Source organism: Acomys russatus, chromosome 22 (genome assembly GCF_903995435.1).
Source record: "Acomys russatus chromosome 22, mAcoRus1.1, whole genome shotgun sequence".
NCBI lineage: Eukaryota > Metazoa > Chordata > Mammalia > Rodentia > Muridae > Acomys > Acomys russatus.
The window spans coordinates 9,373,240-9,390,108 of record NC_067158.1 but is presented as its reverse complement, the minus strand read 5'-3'; the positions used below and the strand labels follow the sequence as shown (position 1 = coordinate 9,390,108).

At 48.5% G+C, this 16,869-nt stretch overlaps 1 non-coding gene across 1 annotated transcript; it reads right to left on the bottom strand.

The window, feature by feature from the left end:
- Nucleotides 1-10,167: 10,167 nt before the first annotated feature.
- On the bottom strand, nucleotides 10,168-10,274 carry LOC127206061 (U6 spliceosomal RNA). The gene has a single exon (XR_007832749.1). It is a non-coding gene; the product is annotated as a U6 spliceosomal RNA (small nuclear RNA).
- Nucleotides 10,275-16,869: the final 6,595 nt, after the last annotated feature.

Here is a 16,869-nt window from a genome sequence, read left to right as displayed (position 1 = left end):
CCTGGCAGGTGTTGTTTCATTAGCTGACTGAGCAGAAGTCCTGATCTGGTTGCCAGATTGCTAGGAGAGCAGCCTGGGGTATGAACTGAACACCCTGCTCTGCCCCTGTCTCCCCTGCTTGGTTAATTTCGTTTTTAAAATGTGCTTCCCATCTGCAGGTGCTTGCCTTCACAGCTCACAGAGTTGTCAAATCACACCAAGTGCAAGCGATTTTAACTCTCTGTGGGTGTGGAGCCACACGCTCAGGGTTCCTGCTGCCTGCCAACACCTTCTCTGAGATGGGTGGCGATGTCTTTTATTCATTCATACACAGTTAGCTGAGCTGCAGTGCTTTTTGTTGGGTTAGCTGCCTGTAGCTGATGCAAAGTGTCATGAAGTTTCTAGACTTAATCTCTTTTTTTAGTTGGCATTAGCTCATTAATGGGTATTTTATTCTTCCTCTGACTTAACTAACTACAAAAAAGAGTGGATTGGAGTCAGTTTTTCACTCCTTAGGAGATATGAAAGTCAAAGCTGGCCCATGGATTAGTTTTGGGGGAAAGGAGTTTGGGAATTGTAGGGACCCTGGGACTCTCTGGGAGACCTTAGCCCCAGCCAGCCCAGTTCTGCAGAATTGGGGAGAGTTGTGCCAACAAATCTGATTTCCAAATTTGACTTTTAGAATACGGCCATTTTGCAATCTACTCCCCTCCCCCCCCAAGGGCTTCTGCCAGGCTGCCAAGGCATCCAGGTACTTGGGAGAAAGGCCTTAGCTTTGGGGGAACTGCCTGTTCCCCAAACCTTCCACTGTATTCTAGAGCTTGGCCATCTTGATAGGCAGCTTCCCTTGGGGGTGACTGCAAGGACCCTGGAGGTATGGGATTCAAGGAGTCCGTGAGAAGAGCTGGCCTATGGTTCCCAAGACCCACCTTATTATAGGGGGGCATGTGTTTCTGGCCTCAGGAGCTTTCATCAGTACACGGGTTGAGAGATGGAGGAGGTGCAAGGGTCAGAAGCCCTAACCAGCTGGCTTTCAGTCAGCCCAGAATCCAGGCAGGCTCCACTGAAGCTCTTACTCCAGGGGGCCGGGGTGGAGGGTGCCTGGCTCCAGTCCCCAGCCTCCTTCCCAGGCTGGTCACGTGGGCTGGTGGAAGCCATTACTGCTCAGACACTCCAATCTGCCCTTCCCTTGGCAGGGAAAAGTCTGGCTTCCCAAATTGAAGACAATCAGACTGCAGCTCTGGAAAGTTCCGTGCAGAGCCCTTTATGTTGCATTATCTCAGTAGCTCTCATAGGCCCCCAGGAGGTCAGGACTATGATACTTCACCTTTTTATAGCAGTGCACACAGGCCTGTGGGCAAGGACATGTGGCCCTAAGTCACATGGCTAAATAGAACTGGAGCCGGGACTCCGACCAGAGTGGTCCTCTGAGCTCTGGATCCTCTTCTTTTCTCCGGCCACCTCCCTTCCTTCACAGCCTAGCAACATGGAAAACGGCCTGGAAAATGGCGGGGAAATCCATCAATTAGTCAAAGACGAGGTGTAGAAATGAGAAGATCTGGTCAGGGGCTTACCTGGGGTTTCCTTGTCTCATCGTGTAGCTCATTCCCCCCCCCCACCAGAAAAAACACACATCATTCAACTTTGTCCCCCAAAAGGCAATTTTTAAATTAAAAAAAAAATGTTTTCCCTTTGACAAATCCAAGTATGTCTTTGGAAGGAATGTGCTGGAAAACGGAGAAATAAAAATAAAAATGTACTTGTATGCCTCCTAATCAAAAGTGTGGATGGCTAATACTTGGCGTACATTTTTTAGGCTCTGTTTTGAATATTGACATACATGTCCTGCATACCGTCTGTTAACTGTGTCGTCACTTGGTCGGTCACTCGGTGACGGTGGCATTCGGTCTCTGGAGCCATTGCAACTCATTGAGCTGATCTCTGATGTCCGATGTGAGGGAGGAGCAAGTCTCTGTTTCTGTAATGATGACAATGCTTGTTCCTCTCCTGGCAACCTAGTCTAGAATCTTTGTGATTTGTCTAACGTGTGTGCCACGCTGGCCTCTGAAAGAAAACTGTGAGCATCCATTCTTATAAACAGCATTTGAGGCTAACTCCCTTGCCTTAAAAAAATGCCTAAAAACACCTTTGTGATTCCTGGATTCCTGTGGATAGTCTTTCACAAGGGAAGAAGAAAAAAAAAAGCTTAACAATTTGATACATGAAATGTTATCTCATTATTGTTTTATTTAGCATTCTTTAATTATTCATTGTGGTCAATGGGTTCCCATGTGCCTATTAGCCTGTTTTATTCTGGCTTTGTGACTGGTGTTTGTAACTTTGTTCATTTTTCTGTTGTTTTTTTTTGTTTTCTGGTTTTTTTGTTGTTGTTGTTGTTTTGTTTTTTTAATACAAGGTCTAACTTTAGATGGGTAGGTGCTCAGGCGCTCAGGCCTAGCATAGAATAATCATGTGGTTGACTTTTAAAACCAAGGAGGAAGGAGACGAGGCTTTCATCCCAGGACCTAGGCACCAGTAGCTCCTGAAGGCTCTTGTGCTTTCGTTGATGTTGTTTTATTTTGTTTTGTTTTGTCTTTTTGTTTTGTTTTGGTTTTGAGACAGGGTTTCTCTGTATAGCCTTGACTGTCCTGGTCTCGCTTTGTAGACCAGGCTGGCCTCGAACTCACAGCGATCCACCTCTGCCTCCCAAGTGCTGGGATTAAAGGTGTGCGCCACCACCGCCTGGCTTGTTTTGTCTTTTGAGACAAGCTTTTTCTGTTGTAACAGCCCTGGCTGGTCTGGAACTCACTCTATAGACCAGCCTGGCCTTGAACACACAGAGATCCGCCGGCCTCTGCCTCAGAGTGATGGGATACAGGCAGGTGCTACTACCACCCAGCTGTGTCCTTGTGCTCTGGTTCGGAGCCATGGTGTGAGAAGTGCTCTCAGACGCTCCATTTCTCCCACTGTCTGGTCCCCATGCTTTCATTACAGAATCTCTTCTCTGTTCTTGGACACCTGGTTTGTTCTTGTTTACAAAGCGCAGCAGACTTGCAAAGGCGCACGGCAGCAGCACACAGGCTCCCTAGTCCCACCAAGCAGGCCGATTTGCTGCAGGCATCTCCACAGACGGAAGTACTCTATCTGGAAGGGGAAAGCTGGCTTTAGGAGCACTTGGTTTCTGCTGGTACCCACTGGCAGGTAGAGCAACTGTGCTCTTACTGATGTCTAGACTCAGGATTAGCGCCTCGTCCAGGCTGTGCCCTCCTGCATTTGTTTCTGTAGGAGAGGGAAGTGGAGTGAACCTAGAAGAGAGGTTTAGGCCATAGAGGTAGGGTTGTTGAGTGGGACAGGACACAGGCACACACACACACACACACACACACACACACACACACACACACTCATACATACACACTCACAAAACTTTTTTTGGGGGGGTTGGAGCTCTGACCTCGACTGAGTAATCGTTCCCCCAACACACATCACACACTCAGTATAAAATTTTGTACAGGCAGGGTAAGAAGGCTAGGCACAGGCAGAAGATGTGCTACTCAGGGGTAGAGGGTAGGAGGAGGGTTAGGTAGGGTACTAGTAGTTCCGGGCCTACGGAGTAGTGGAGATTGAATGGGAAATCCAGGAAGATACCAGTGCAGACCGGATGATGCAAGCCTGTCATCCCGGGATGGATGGCCTCCGCGGAGCATGGCTGGCACATTGACATGGTCCATGGTGTGTCGCCTGCTGCTTTCCCAGTCCCTTCTTCAACCTCGAATATTTGCATTTACTGTCTCCATTTTATAGATGGAAAGTCTCTGAGCCTCGCGTTGCCATCCTCTATCCTTAAGGCAAGCCAGAAGATCACAGAGCCAGCCTGGTTTCTGGGGACCCTGAGCATGTCCAGCAGGGGCCTGTACATGAGCAGAGTGGGAGAGTCGGGGAGACATGGGCAGGAAGAGGAGCAAATTCTTTCTTTGGGTTTGAATGAAATGAGATTGTCACAGGCCCTTCAAGAGAGCTGGAAGCAGATAGATAGCTAGATACCTCTGGGGTGCCATGGGGGTGGGGGGGTCATACCTAGGACGGGCGTTAGTGAGTGAGAGAGTGTGTGTGTATGTGTGTGTGCATAAGTGTGTATGTGTGGTGACTGTGGGTGAATGTGTGTGTGTGTGTGTGTGTGTGTGTGTGTTTATAGGCTAAAGATTGACTTTGGTGTTTTCTCCTGTCGCTTTTCTCCTTAGTTTTTGAGAGAGTCTCTCCTGAAAGCCTAGGGCCTACCAACTTTTCAGTCTCCACCTCCCCAGTGCTAGAATTACAGGTGTACTGGGGGTGTGGCTGGAATTTTTTCCTTTTTATGGATGCTGGGGATCTGATCTTGACTGAGCAATACTCCAAGGAGCCCTTGACCTTCTACTGCCCCTCCTTTCTGAGTATGGAGGTAGCAGGTGGGCATCACTGTACTTAGTGTCACGTGGTGCTGGGGACAGAGCCCCGGGCTTTGTGCATGTAGGGCAAGATCTGCCAGCTGAGCTGTGTTCCCAGCCTATGATGCTCACCCATGTGACAGGTGAAGAAAGCCAGACCAGCTCCACTCCTGAATCACAGACATTGGTCTCCTGTGTGCCTGCCCGCAGTGGGGTTGAATGGCAGTGCTTGTCCCCGGGGTTAATGCATCATTTTTTCTCTGGCGAGTCTTCCACCTGCCCTCATAGTGGTACAGTGATATTTTCTTATCCCTTTTCTGTGGGTGAGGAGTGGAGAGGGACCAGAAGTTTCATCTTTGGGGGTTTTGTTGTTGGTTTTGTTTGTTTGTTTGTTTGTTGAGACAAGGTTTCTCTGTGTAGCCTTGGCTGTCCTGGACTTGCATTTTAGACCAGGTTGGTCACAAACTCACAGTGATCCACCTGCCTCTGCCTTCCAGTGCTGGGATTACAGGCGTGCGCCACTACGACCGGTGGTTGGTTTTGATTTTGAGTCGGCTTGGTCTCCACATGCTGCTCCAACCTTGTCCTCCCACCTCCACCTCTTACTGCACGGTGCCCCACTCAGACTTTTTGACATTGTCCTTTTTCTTAAACAGGTAATACTTCCACAGCATGGGCACCATCAGTGTTGTTCATTATCATTTTCCCCTTTACCACAATGCTCCATCTCAGAAATCTTGAGATCTGTAACTTCATTTTTCTTTAAATTTTAAAACAAATTTACTTATTTATTTATTGTTTTACCCGCATTTATATATGTGTACTGCCTGGTGCCGGCAGAGGTCAGAAGAGGGTGTTGGCTCCCTTGGAACTGAAGTTAAAGGTGGTTGTGAGTGGCCATACAAGGGCTGGGAGCTGAACTTGGGTCCTGTGCAAGAGCAAGTGCCCACCTAGCTGCCGAGCTGTGTCTCCAGCCCCCATGTTGTAAAATGGTTATAGGACCTTGTGTGTATTAGGACCCTATCCCTGAGTCACATCAAGGCCCCCGTGGGGAGTTTTGATGGCTGCAGATTCATGGCTGCTGCTTTTCTCCTGACTATCCTACTGTGACTGCTCACGGAGGCCTTTCTGATTACTCCCCCCAGGACTCACTTCTAAGTGGGGCTGTTTGGGTAGAGATGAGGTTTTTGCAAGTCTCTCAGCAAATATAACTGTTGGTTTGCTCTGTTAAACCCTCTTCCACCATTCCCACACTGGCCCACCCTCCCACACTGGCCCACACTCCCACGCTGGCCCCCTCCTCACACTGGCCCACTCTCCCCACATTGCTCCCATTGGCACCCCCTCTCCATACTGGTCCCCTCCTCCCAACACTGTCCAGGAAGCCCTGTTTCTAAGCTAGGCTCACTTCTGTTCTCACAATCAGGTCTACGTAGGAGAAGACACTAAGGACCCAGTAACTTGCCCCCGATCTCTTCTGTCTGATCTGGACTCATCACCAGAATTGTGTCCTTGGGGTTGGAGCAGCGTGACTCCAAGGCTGCTGTCTGTAAAGTAGACTTCTATCAAGAGACATCTGGCTCCACACTGAATGTGGCCACTAGGTCTTTGTCTCTAGGTTATCTGTGGTGAAGAGGGCACATTGTAGAGATAGACATGTATTAAGTCTTCCTGTTAGTGGGTGGTGGTGCCTGCCTTTAATGCCAGTACTCAGAAGGCAGAGACAGGCAGATATCTGAGTTCGAGGCCAGCCTCGTCTACAGAACAAGTTCCAGGATAGCCAGGACTACACAGAGGAATGCTGTCTCAAAAAAACCAAACCGCTGGCGGGGCGGTGGGGGGTGGCGAACACCTTTAATCCCAGCACTTGGGAGGCAGAGGAAGGTGGATCTCTGTGAGTTCGAGGCCAGCCTGGTCTACAAAAGTGAGTCCAGGAAAGCCAGGACAGAGAAACCCTGTCTCGAAAAACCTAAAAACAAACAAACAAACCCACAAAAACCAAAAGTCTTCCTGCAAGTTTTTATTTATTTATTTATTATTTTTCACTTTACATCTTAATGGCAGCCCCCCTTTTCTCCTCAGTCCCCCTCCCTCCCATTTCCCCCTCTCCTTCTCCTCAGAGGGGGAGGTTCCCCGTGGGTGCCAACTGCCTTGGTACATTAAGTCGCTGAAGGACTAGGAGCATCCTTTCTCACTGAGGCCCGACAAGACAAGCCCAGTTAGGGGAACAGGACCCAAAGGGACGCCTCAGAGTCAGAGAGGGCCTGGATCCAGTTGTTGGGGATCCACATGAAGGCAAAGCTGCACATGCCAAGGACCTAGGGCTAGTCCATGCATGCTCTTTGGTTGGTGGTTCAGTCTCTGTGAGCCCCCATGGGCCCAGGTTAGTTGACTCTGTAGGTTTTCTTGTGGAGGCCCTGACCCCTCCAGCTCCTTCAGTCATTCCCCCAGCTCTTCCATATGAGTCCCCGAGCCCTGTGGGTCTCTGCATCTGTTTCCGTCAGCTGCTGGGTGAAGCTTCTCAGAGGAGTAATGCTGGGCTCCTGTCTGCAGGCAGAGCTGAGTAACATCAATAGTGTCAGGGACTGGTTCTCTCCCATGGCATGGGTCTCAGGTAGGCCAGTCTTTGCTTGGCCCTTCCCTCAATCTTTGCTCCATTTTTATGTCCTTGCACATCTTGCAGGCAGGACAGATTTTGGGTGGAAGGTTTTGTGGGTGGGTTGGTGTCCTTAGCCCTCCACTGGAAGTCCTGCCTGGCTATAGGAGGTGGCCGCTTCAGGCTCCATAACCGCCCCCCACTGCTAGGAGTCTCAGCTAGGGTGACTATCATAGACTTCCTGGGGCCTCCCCTATCCCAGGGCTCTGGCATGTTCTAGAGATGCCCCCCCCCCCACCTCTGAGCAAGTATTATTATTTAAAGACTATTTTGAGTTGGGTGTGGTTGTAGGAACCTAGAATCACAGCACTTAGAAGGACAAGAGAGGAATCTAATCTGGAGTCTTTTTTTTTTTTTTTTTAAAGATTTATTTATTTATTACATATACATTACATATACAGTGTTTTGCCTGCACACCAGAAGAGGGCACCAGATCTCACTATAGATGGTTGTGAGCCACCATGTGGTTGCTGGGACTTGAACTCAGGACCTCTGGAAGAGCAGACTGTGCTCTTAACCTCTGAGCCATCTCTCCAACCCCTAATCTGGAGTCTTAAGCCAGCCTGGGCTGTCTCTAAATTGAGAGAGGGGTGAGGGGAGAGAGTGAAAAGGAGGAGGGGAGAGGAATGGAAGGAAGGAAGGGAGCCAAGAACATATTATTTTGTAAAAGATTTATTTTTATTTTGTGTCTGTGCACCACCTGTATGCCTGTGTCTGAGGAGGCCAGAAAAGGGTGTAAGATCTCCTGGAATTGGAGTTATAGCAGGTTGTGAGTTGCCATGTGGGTGTGTAAGCCAATGCCTCCCCACCTTCTGCAAAGCAGCAAGTGTTTTTAATTGCTGCTCCCTAAATTACATGTGTGTATAATGTCTGCAGTGTGGGAAAGGGAAAGGAAGGGGTAGGGAGGGGGGGGGCATGGTGGAGGTGGATTGTGGATTTGTATGAAAACACCCTCACGGACACTATGAGTCTCTGTAATAAGCACGTGCCAATGAAAACTGAAGGCAAGGGCTGGAGAGATGGCTCAGAGGTTACGAGCACTGACTGCTTTTCCAAAGGTCCTAAGTTCAATTCCCAGCAACCACATGGTAGCTCACAACCATCTATAATAAGATTTGGTGCCCTCTTCTGGCATGCAGGTATACATGCAGGCAGAACACTGTATACATAACAAATAAATCTTTTTTTTTTTTAATTTATTCTTGTTACATCTCAATGTTTATCCCATCCCTTGTATCCTCCATTCCTCCCCCCCCCCATTTTCCCCTCCCCTATGACTGTTCCTGAGGGGGATTACCTCCCCCTGTATGTTCTCATAGGGTATCAAGTCTCTTCTTGGCTACCTGCTGTCCTTCCTCTGAGTGCCACCAGGTCTCCCCCTCCAGGGGACATGGTCAAATGTGAGGCACCAGAGTACGTGAGAAAGTCATATTACACTCTCCACTCAACTGTGGAGAATATTCTGACCATTGGCTAGATCTGGAAGGGGTTTAAAGTTTACCTCCTGTATTGTCCTTGGCTAGTGCCTTAGTTTGAGCGGGACCCCTGGGCCCAAATCAGCCTATCATATTGTTCTACTTGTAGATTTCTAGGACCCTCTGTATCCTTTTATTTTGCTATTCTCCCATGTGTCTCTCATTTAGAGTCCCAATAGGATGCCCTCCCCTCTGTCCCAGTTTCCTGGTAAGTAAAGGCTTTCGTGGGACATGTCCCTTGGGCTAGTATGCAGATATAAGTGAGTATATACCATTTGATTCTTTCTGCTTTCGTTAACTCACTCATTATGATCATTTCTAGCTCAATCCATTTATCCACAAATTTCGGGAATTCCTTGTTTTTAATAGCTGAGTAGTATTCCATAGTGTATATGTACCACAGTTTCTTTATCCACTCTTCTACTGAGGGACACTTAGGCTGTTTCCATGTTCTGGCTATTATGAATAAGGCTGCTATGAACATGGTTGAGCAAATTTTCTTGTTGTGTGCTGGAGCATCTTCTGGGTATATTCCAAGGAGTGGAATAGCTGGGTCTTGAGGAAGCCCTATTCCCATTTTTCTGAGATAGCACCAGATAGATTTCTAAAGCGGCTGTACTAGTTTGCATTCCCACCAGCAATGAAGGAGTGTTCCTCTCTCCCCACATCCTCGCCAGCATGTGGTGTCGCTTGAATTTTTGATCTTAGCCATTCTGATGGGTGTAAGATGGAATCTCAGAGTTGTTTTGATTTGCATTTCCCTGATGACTAAGGAGGTTGAGCATTTCTTTAAGTGTTTCTCAGCCATTTGATACTCCTCTGTTGAGAATTCTCTGTTTAGTTCCAAGCCCCATTTCTCAATTGGGTTATTCGGTTTGGTGGTGGTTAATTTCTTGAGTTCTTTATATATTTTGGATATTAGACCTTTGTCAGATGTAGGGTTGGTGAAGATTTTTTCCCAGTCTGTAGGCTGTCGCTTTGTTCTCTTGACAGTGTCTCCTGCCTTACAGAAGCTTCTCAGCCTCATGAGGTCCCATTTATTAATGGTTGACATTAAGGCCTGGGCTGTTAGTGTTCTGTTCAGGAAGTTGTCTCCTGTGCCAATATGTTCCAGGCTCTTTCCCACTTTTTCCTCTAAGTAGCTTAGTGTCTCTGGTTTTATGTTGAGGTCTTTAATCCACTTGGATTTGAGTTTTGTGCAAGGTGACAAATATGGGTCCAGTTTCATTTTTTTACACATAGACCTCCAGTTAGACCAGCACCATTTGTTGAAGATGCTATCCTTTTTCCATTGAATGGATTTGGCTTCTTTGTCAAAAATCAAGTGACCATATGTGTGTGGATTCATATCTGGGTCTTCGATTTGATTCCACTGATCAACCAGCCTGTTGCTGTGCCAGTACCATGCTGTTTTAATGACTATTGCTTTATAGTACAGTTTGAGATCAGATATGGAGATTCCTCCGGAGCACCTTTTATTGTACAAGATTGTTTTAGCTATTCTGGGTTTTTTGTTTTTCCATATGAAGTTCAGAATTGAACTTTCAATGTCTTTAAAAAATTGTGTAGGTATTTTGATAGGGATTGCATTGAATCTGTAGATTGCTTTTGGTAGGATGGCCATTTTTACTATAAAAATATGGAACGCTTCACGAATTTGCGTGTCATCCTTGCGCAGGGGCCATGCTAATCTTCTCTGTATCGTTCCAATTTTAGTATATGTGCTGCCGAAGCGAGCACCAAATAAATCTTTAAAAAAAAAAAAAGAAAACTGAAGGCAAACAGACAAGGACACAGATATTGCAGGGCCTCTACTGGAAAGAATCACAGACTGCTTTTAAAATCTGCATGTGCTTCTGGTAGCTTCTCCCTATGGAATGAGCATCTTCAAGCCCCCTCAGATAACTGTTGGCTAGGTGTTCAGCCTGTGAGGGACATCTGACGGCCATGCAGTTCTGCCCTGCAGCCCCTCAACCACCAGAGGCAGGGACTTGACTGCGCCTCCGCAAACCGCTCAGGATAGAGTCTAAACAGGTCCTCAGTGGGACCTATCCTTTGAGGAGATTTATGTCAGTTTCTCTCACGTACACCAATCAGTAGCCAGCAGGACATCCTGCTGTTTGAAGAAACAAGACAGGATCCCTAACCTCAAGGGGGCCCTGTTTACCCTCCCAGACAGCTGTGGCTGCAAAGCAGAAGTGGCCAAGAACTATTGGAGGGCCAAAAGATTGATGGTGGAATCCCCAGGGTTAAGGCTGCTGCAGGTCCCAAAACAACTCATAGAGGACTGCAGATCAGAGTGGTGACAGCCAGGGCATGGTTTGAGAAGCGAAAGGTGCCAGGTGGAAGCCCACAGGCCAGGCATCACCGCCTAGCCAGGAACCCAGTGTTGTGGCCCGCACCACCCATCCCCTCCAACGTACCAGGAAAGATGAGGAAGTTGAGGGCTAGAGAGAGCCAAGAGGGCTCCGGAGACTGTGGATCCACCCAGTGCCACCCAAGGCGGCAGCGCCCACCCAACTGCCAAGAAAGCTGGCTGCTCGCTGCGCCAAGCTGAAGGCAGGAGGAAGTGGCCCTCATGGCGTGTTTGAAAGGATGTCTGGGTCCTGCCCCTCAACCCCTCCTCTTCAGAGCTCTATTGCCAGCAAACAGGATGGCCTTTGCCTGCAGGAGATAAAGGTTCTTGATTGTTCCGTCTCCTGCCAAGCTCTCAGCCCAGCCACTGAGATGGATCCTGATCCAATGATGTCCCCCCAGGTGGGTGGCCCGTCAGCTACCCCTTTGTGTCTCTGGTGAAGACTGAACAGCAGGGGTTGATGGGAGAGTTTCTGAGACACCTCCCAGCTCCAACAAGTCTCCCTTGCTCCCGTTGAACAGTCTGTGTTGAGACTGTCTGCCTTAAATACCACCGTGTAAGTGGCAGAGGGTGGCACTAGTCTGGGCCAGGAAGGAGAGCCAGAGTCAAAGCCAGGCTGGAGCTGTGCAGTGCAAGGGAGGAAGAACATCTGTCAGAGTGTGTGTGTGTGTGTGTGTGTGTGTGTGTGTGTGTGTGTGTGTGTGTGTGGTGGGGGCAGAGCACTGAGGACACCTTGCCAGCCACCCCCCAATGCAGCTGGCAGAGTTCTGGAGGCTCATACCACAGACCCCCGAGGAATCCCCTCACCAGCCAGTGTGTGGGTTGGCAGGAATGTTTGCCAGAGATAAAGGAAGGAACAAGGAGGAATGTACAGGCCTGGATGGAAAATCTAACTGGGCTAGAGACTTACCGTGGAAGCTCAAGTTTTACTTGGCTATGCCACTATGTCATCGCTCACTGCTGGACCTCAGGCTAGTGACTGCCACTGAGCTTCAGGCTCCTGAGTATAAAGTCTGGGACCGGTTCGCTTCAGGAGCATACAAATATGTTTTTCAGATGGGGCCAATGATGTTATTTTCAACTTGAATTTACTGTCCTATAGATCCTCCCCACCCAATGTGATCAAGGTGGCTGCATTTTAATTTGTGAGCTTGCGGACAGCTTCTAACTCATTTAACCCATGGGCCAACATGTCCCCAGACCCTCTGCATAAAAGGAAGGTCCCATAAATGTTGACTCTGTTTCTTAGCAATTAAACTTTATTATACAACCCAACTAGCTTATACAAGAAGGAAAAAGGTGATTGCAGGTGCCTGGGCAAACCCCACTTCTGGACCAATTAGCAGTTCCTAGGGGTTGGCTCACACGTGTTTCATATGCTCTAAAGTGTCTCTACCAATAGGACTTTAGGATGTAGAGGTAGGGTGGCCATCTGACGTCCCTCAAGATGGCGGACAGATGAGTGAAGCGGAAGAACTCCAGGAAGGCCTGCTGCATCTCTGCTTTTTGGTAATAGTTCCATATACAAACAGCATTCCTCCTCAAGCACAGTGGGCTCTATACAATTAGCATACCAAGATGCATGCGCCACAGCTGGGACTGGTGGGACCAGGCCAGCCTCTGAGCTGATGATCAGTTGGAATTTGACCTGTTCAGAAATGTTTGATGCCGTTGTGTGGCACAGCGATGGTTGCGTGCTGCGGCTTTTTGTGTGAGGGGGCAGGGTACCAACTTTGTTGTTGACTCTGAGATGGTACCTGCTAGAATGGTACAGAGAAATATTTGTGTCCCTGGAGGGACACCTTTAGACACTCATAGTGACAGCTACCTGAGGGCTACTCAAGTGAGCTGGCTCACAATTGCCCATAGCGGTGTATAGCTACTGGTGAGTTCACTTTCTTTATGGCTGGCATCCTGGCACTGTGGGCATCTTCTTTGCCCAGGGGAGAGGCCGTCACTGCAAGACTTGAAACAGGTGCCTACTCGGCAAAAGCAGGGCAAAGCCCAATGAGGAGCTTGGGGGGGGGCACCCTGTTCTTCTGCCCACAGAATGCTTTCCTCGGGGAACCCCAGAGACTTTGCTGCATGGCAGGGAGTAAGGATGGGTGCTAGCCTTGAGGCCTGGTCTCATTCTCTCTCTCTGGAAACTTAACACATCTCTTGTGGAAAGGGGTCCCCTGTCCACATAGAAGTTGTCCCTTGGGTACCCACTTCAGGGCCTTGCAGATTGCTGTCACTCCCTCTTTGACCCTCTCTGGTCACCCTTCTCTGAGGGACCTTGTGTCCTCTGAACTCCTCTGGCCCTTCCCTGGCACTCACTCCTCTAAGGTAAGCAAATCAGGACAAGCTACCCAGTGTGGGCGTGCTCATCTACAGCACGGGGCAATTTGCTAATGAGGGAGACCACAATGTCTGTGTCTGTCTGTCTGTCTGTGTGCATGTGTGTCTGCATGCATGCTGCGTGCACACATGCTCAGCTGGGTGTGTGCATGTGGAAGGCCAAAGTGGATGTCAAGTGTCCTCCCCAATTGCTTCTCTTCCTTATTTTTTAAGACAAGGCCTCACTGCCTGGCCCAGTATCTTAGGGTCTCTATTGCTGTGATAAAACACCATGACCAAAGCACTTGGGGAGGAAGAGAGTCTTTTTTTTTTTTTACTGTCTGTCGTCCATCGTCTGGGGACATCAGACATGAATTCAAGGCAGGGACCTCGAGGCAGGAGCTGATGCAGAGGCCATGAAGGAGTGCTGCCTCCTGGCTCGCTCTTCATGTTTGCTCAATCAGCTTTCTTTCTTTTTCTTTTTCTTTTTTGGTTTTTCAAGACAGGGTTTCTCTGTGTAGCCTTGGTTGTCCTGGACTCACTTTGTAGACCAGGCTGGCTTCGAACTCACAGCGATTCCGCCTGCCTCTGTCTCCTGAGTGCTGGGATTAAAGGCGCGCGCTACCACACCGGCCTTTCTTTTTTTCTTTCTTTCTTTCTTGAAGATTTAATTTTTATTATTATGTATACAATGGTCTGTCTGCATGTACACCTGCAGGTCAGAAAAGGGCATCAGATCACATTATACATGGCTGTGAGCCACCATGTGGTTGCTGGGAATTGAACTCAGGACCTTTGGAAAAGCAGTCAATGCCGTCTCTCCAGCTCCTCAATCAGCTTTCTTTCTTTCTTTCTTTCTTTTTTTGGTTTTTCGAGACAGGGTTTCTCTGTGTAGCCTTGGCCATCCTGGACTCACTTTGTAGACCAGGCTGGCCTCGAACTCACAGCAATCCGCCTGCCTCTGCCTCCTGAGTGCTGGGATTAAAGGCGTGCGCCACCACGCCCGGCTCAATCAGCTTTCTTACAGCACCCAAGGCCTCCTGCCTAGGGGTAGCATGGCCCACAATGGATGGGCCTTCCCACGTCATCATCAATCAAGAAAATGTGCCATAGGCTTGCCCACCAGCTGGTGTCATGGGACCAGTTTCTCAACTGGTTCCTTCCCAAGTGACCCTAGCTTGTGTTGAGCTGACATGATGCCAGCCAGGACAGCTAGGCTGGCTGGCCAGTAAGTTCCAGGCATCCACCCATTTCCACACCCTGACACAACCAGCGCGCCCAGCTTTGTATATAGGGCATGGGGATTCCAATGCAGGTTCTTAAAAGTGAAGCCGACCTGCCCCGCCTCCTCCCCACCTTTTCTTCCGCAGCAGTCTGAGCTCCTTGTGAGGCAGCCCAGAGCAGGAAGTTGACACAGATTTGGTTGGTATTCTTTCTTTCTTTCTTTTCTTTTCTTTCTTTCTTTCTTTCTTTTTTTTTTTTTTTTTTTTTTTTTTTTTTTTTTTTGGCTTTTCGAGACAGGGTTTCTCTGTGTAGCCTTGGCTGTCCTGGACTCACTTTGTAGACCAGGCTGGCCTCAAACTCACAGCGATCCGCCTGCCTCTGCCTCCCAAGTGCTGGGATTAAAGGTGTGCACCGCCACACCCGGATTCATTCATTCTTTCTTTCTTTCCTTTTCTCTCACTTCCTTCCTTCTTTTTTCTCTCTCTTTCTCTCTTTTTTTAATCTTCTTCTTGGGAGAAGGGGACTTTGTCTCAAACTCCGTTGGGAAATGGGTGAAAGCCACAGACCCCTGTCTCCAAAGGGGCCTGAGAAACATTCACAACACACCGCAGGTGGTTTCAGGAGGCCCCCTCCCCCACCCGACCCCACCATGACGAGAAGCCCCACTTTTGCTATTGCATGTGCCACATCAACACAGAACCCAGCCTTTCGCCTTTTTCTGCCAGTGATAGTAGCACTGTCTCTCCGGCACCAGTGTCCCTGGGGAGGTGTTGAACGAAGCACCTGGTCAGCATTTTAGGCTAAAATGGAAAAAGGAAAGGGGCATGAATTCAATCTTTAAAATCCAGCTCAGGGCCACAACTCACAGGCACGTTATTTCTGAGCTGCACTAAATGCTGTCTGTGGCTGAGAGGCCTGGGCTCACCTGAATGGGGTAGGGGGTGGGTAGGGGAGGGTGGGGGGGTAGGGTGGTGGTGGGTGGGTGGTGGTTGTGTGGTGGGTGGGGGGTGGGGTTGGGGGGGTGGGAGATAAGACGGACAGGTGCTTGGGTGAACTAGACAGCATGCTGAGAGGCTTACTGTTAACACGTGGGTGTCCCCGGTTTAGCGTGATATAGTTTTAAGTCCTGCATGTAACCCCAGCCCATTGGAGACTGAAGCTGGAGGGTTGTCACAAGTTCAAGGCCAACCTGGGCTACAGCGTGAGACTTTTTTCAAAGAGCACGTGCACACATGCACACATGCACGCACGCACACTCACACAAAATCTAAGCCAACCCCGAGTCTGTTAAGAGTAGTTTCAGAATTCTGTCATATGTTCCTAGGAAAATGGCGAGTGCCGCTGTGATGTAGCTTGGTCGGTGGCTTCTAGAGCTGTACCATATGCTGTGGTGCATCTTCAAATGTGTGCATCAAACTAAAGACCTGTCCAAGTCCACTTTGCTTTCATCAGTGTATTTATGAGAAGTTCGATGGACCTCCCCCCATCATCTTTTAACGGAGTGATGACGATCTCATTTGATGATTACAATGGCACTCTGTTTCCAAGGCATGCTTTTGTTTGAATCAGATAAAATTTAGTGAAACTGTGTAATGATCTATGTGTACTTTTACTTGTACAAATGAAAGTTTCTGTATGTTTATACTTGTAAATACAGTTGTCATTAGTGCCCTCATTAAAAGAAAAAAAAAAAAAGAAAAGAAAAGGAAATGGTCAGTGCTAACTTCAAACAGTACGCTTATTTGGCATCAGCTGTATGCAAGGCATTGGACTAAGTGCTACAGGCATCATTCATTTCTTTTTTTTTCTTTTCGTTTCTTTTTTTTAAGATTTAGTTATTTATTTTGTATTCAGTATTTTGACTGCATGTACGCCTGCATTCCAGAAGAGGGCACCAAATCTCATTCCAGGTGGTTGTGAGGGAATTGAACTCAGGCCATTTGGAAGAGCAACCAATGCTCTTAACCTCTGAGCCATCTCTCCAGCCCCATCATTAATATCTTCATCCCAGTTTTTCAGGTCCTTCCCATATGGGGCTTGCTATAGGCACTGGGATATAGCAGGGAACAGGGCAGCAGAGGTCCGGGTCCTACTGAGGTCTATAGTGCTGAGAGCAGAGGCAAGGCTCAGTGATTAAGAGCACTGACTGCTCTTCCAGAGGTCCTGAGTTCAATTCCCAGCAACTACATGGTGGCTAGCAGCCGTCTGTAATGTGATATGGCGCCCTCTCCTGGCCTGCAGGAGTACATGCAGGCAGAGCACTGTATACATAATAATAAATAAATAAATCTTAAAAAAAAAAAAAAAAAGAGAGAGAGCAGAGGCAGTGTCTTAGACGGTGGGCAGAAGGGCAGGCTGACCAATGGAGTGAGGGGCAGAGCTGTCCTGAGGTCTAGGGAGGCTCAGGCACAGCTGAAAGGCCTTCTAGAAGGCTGC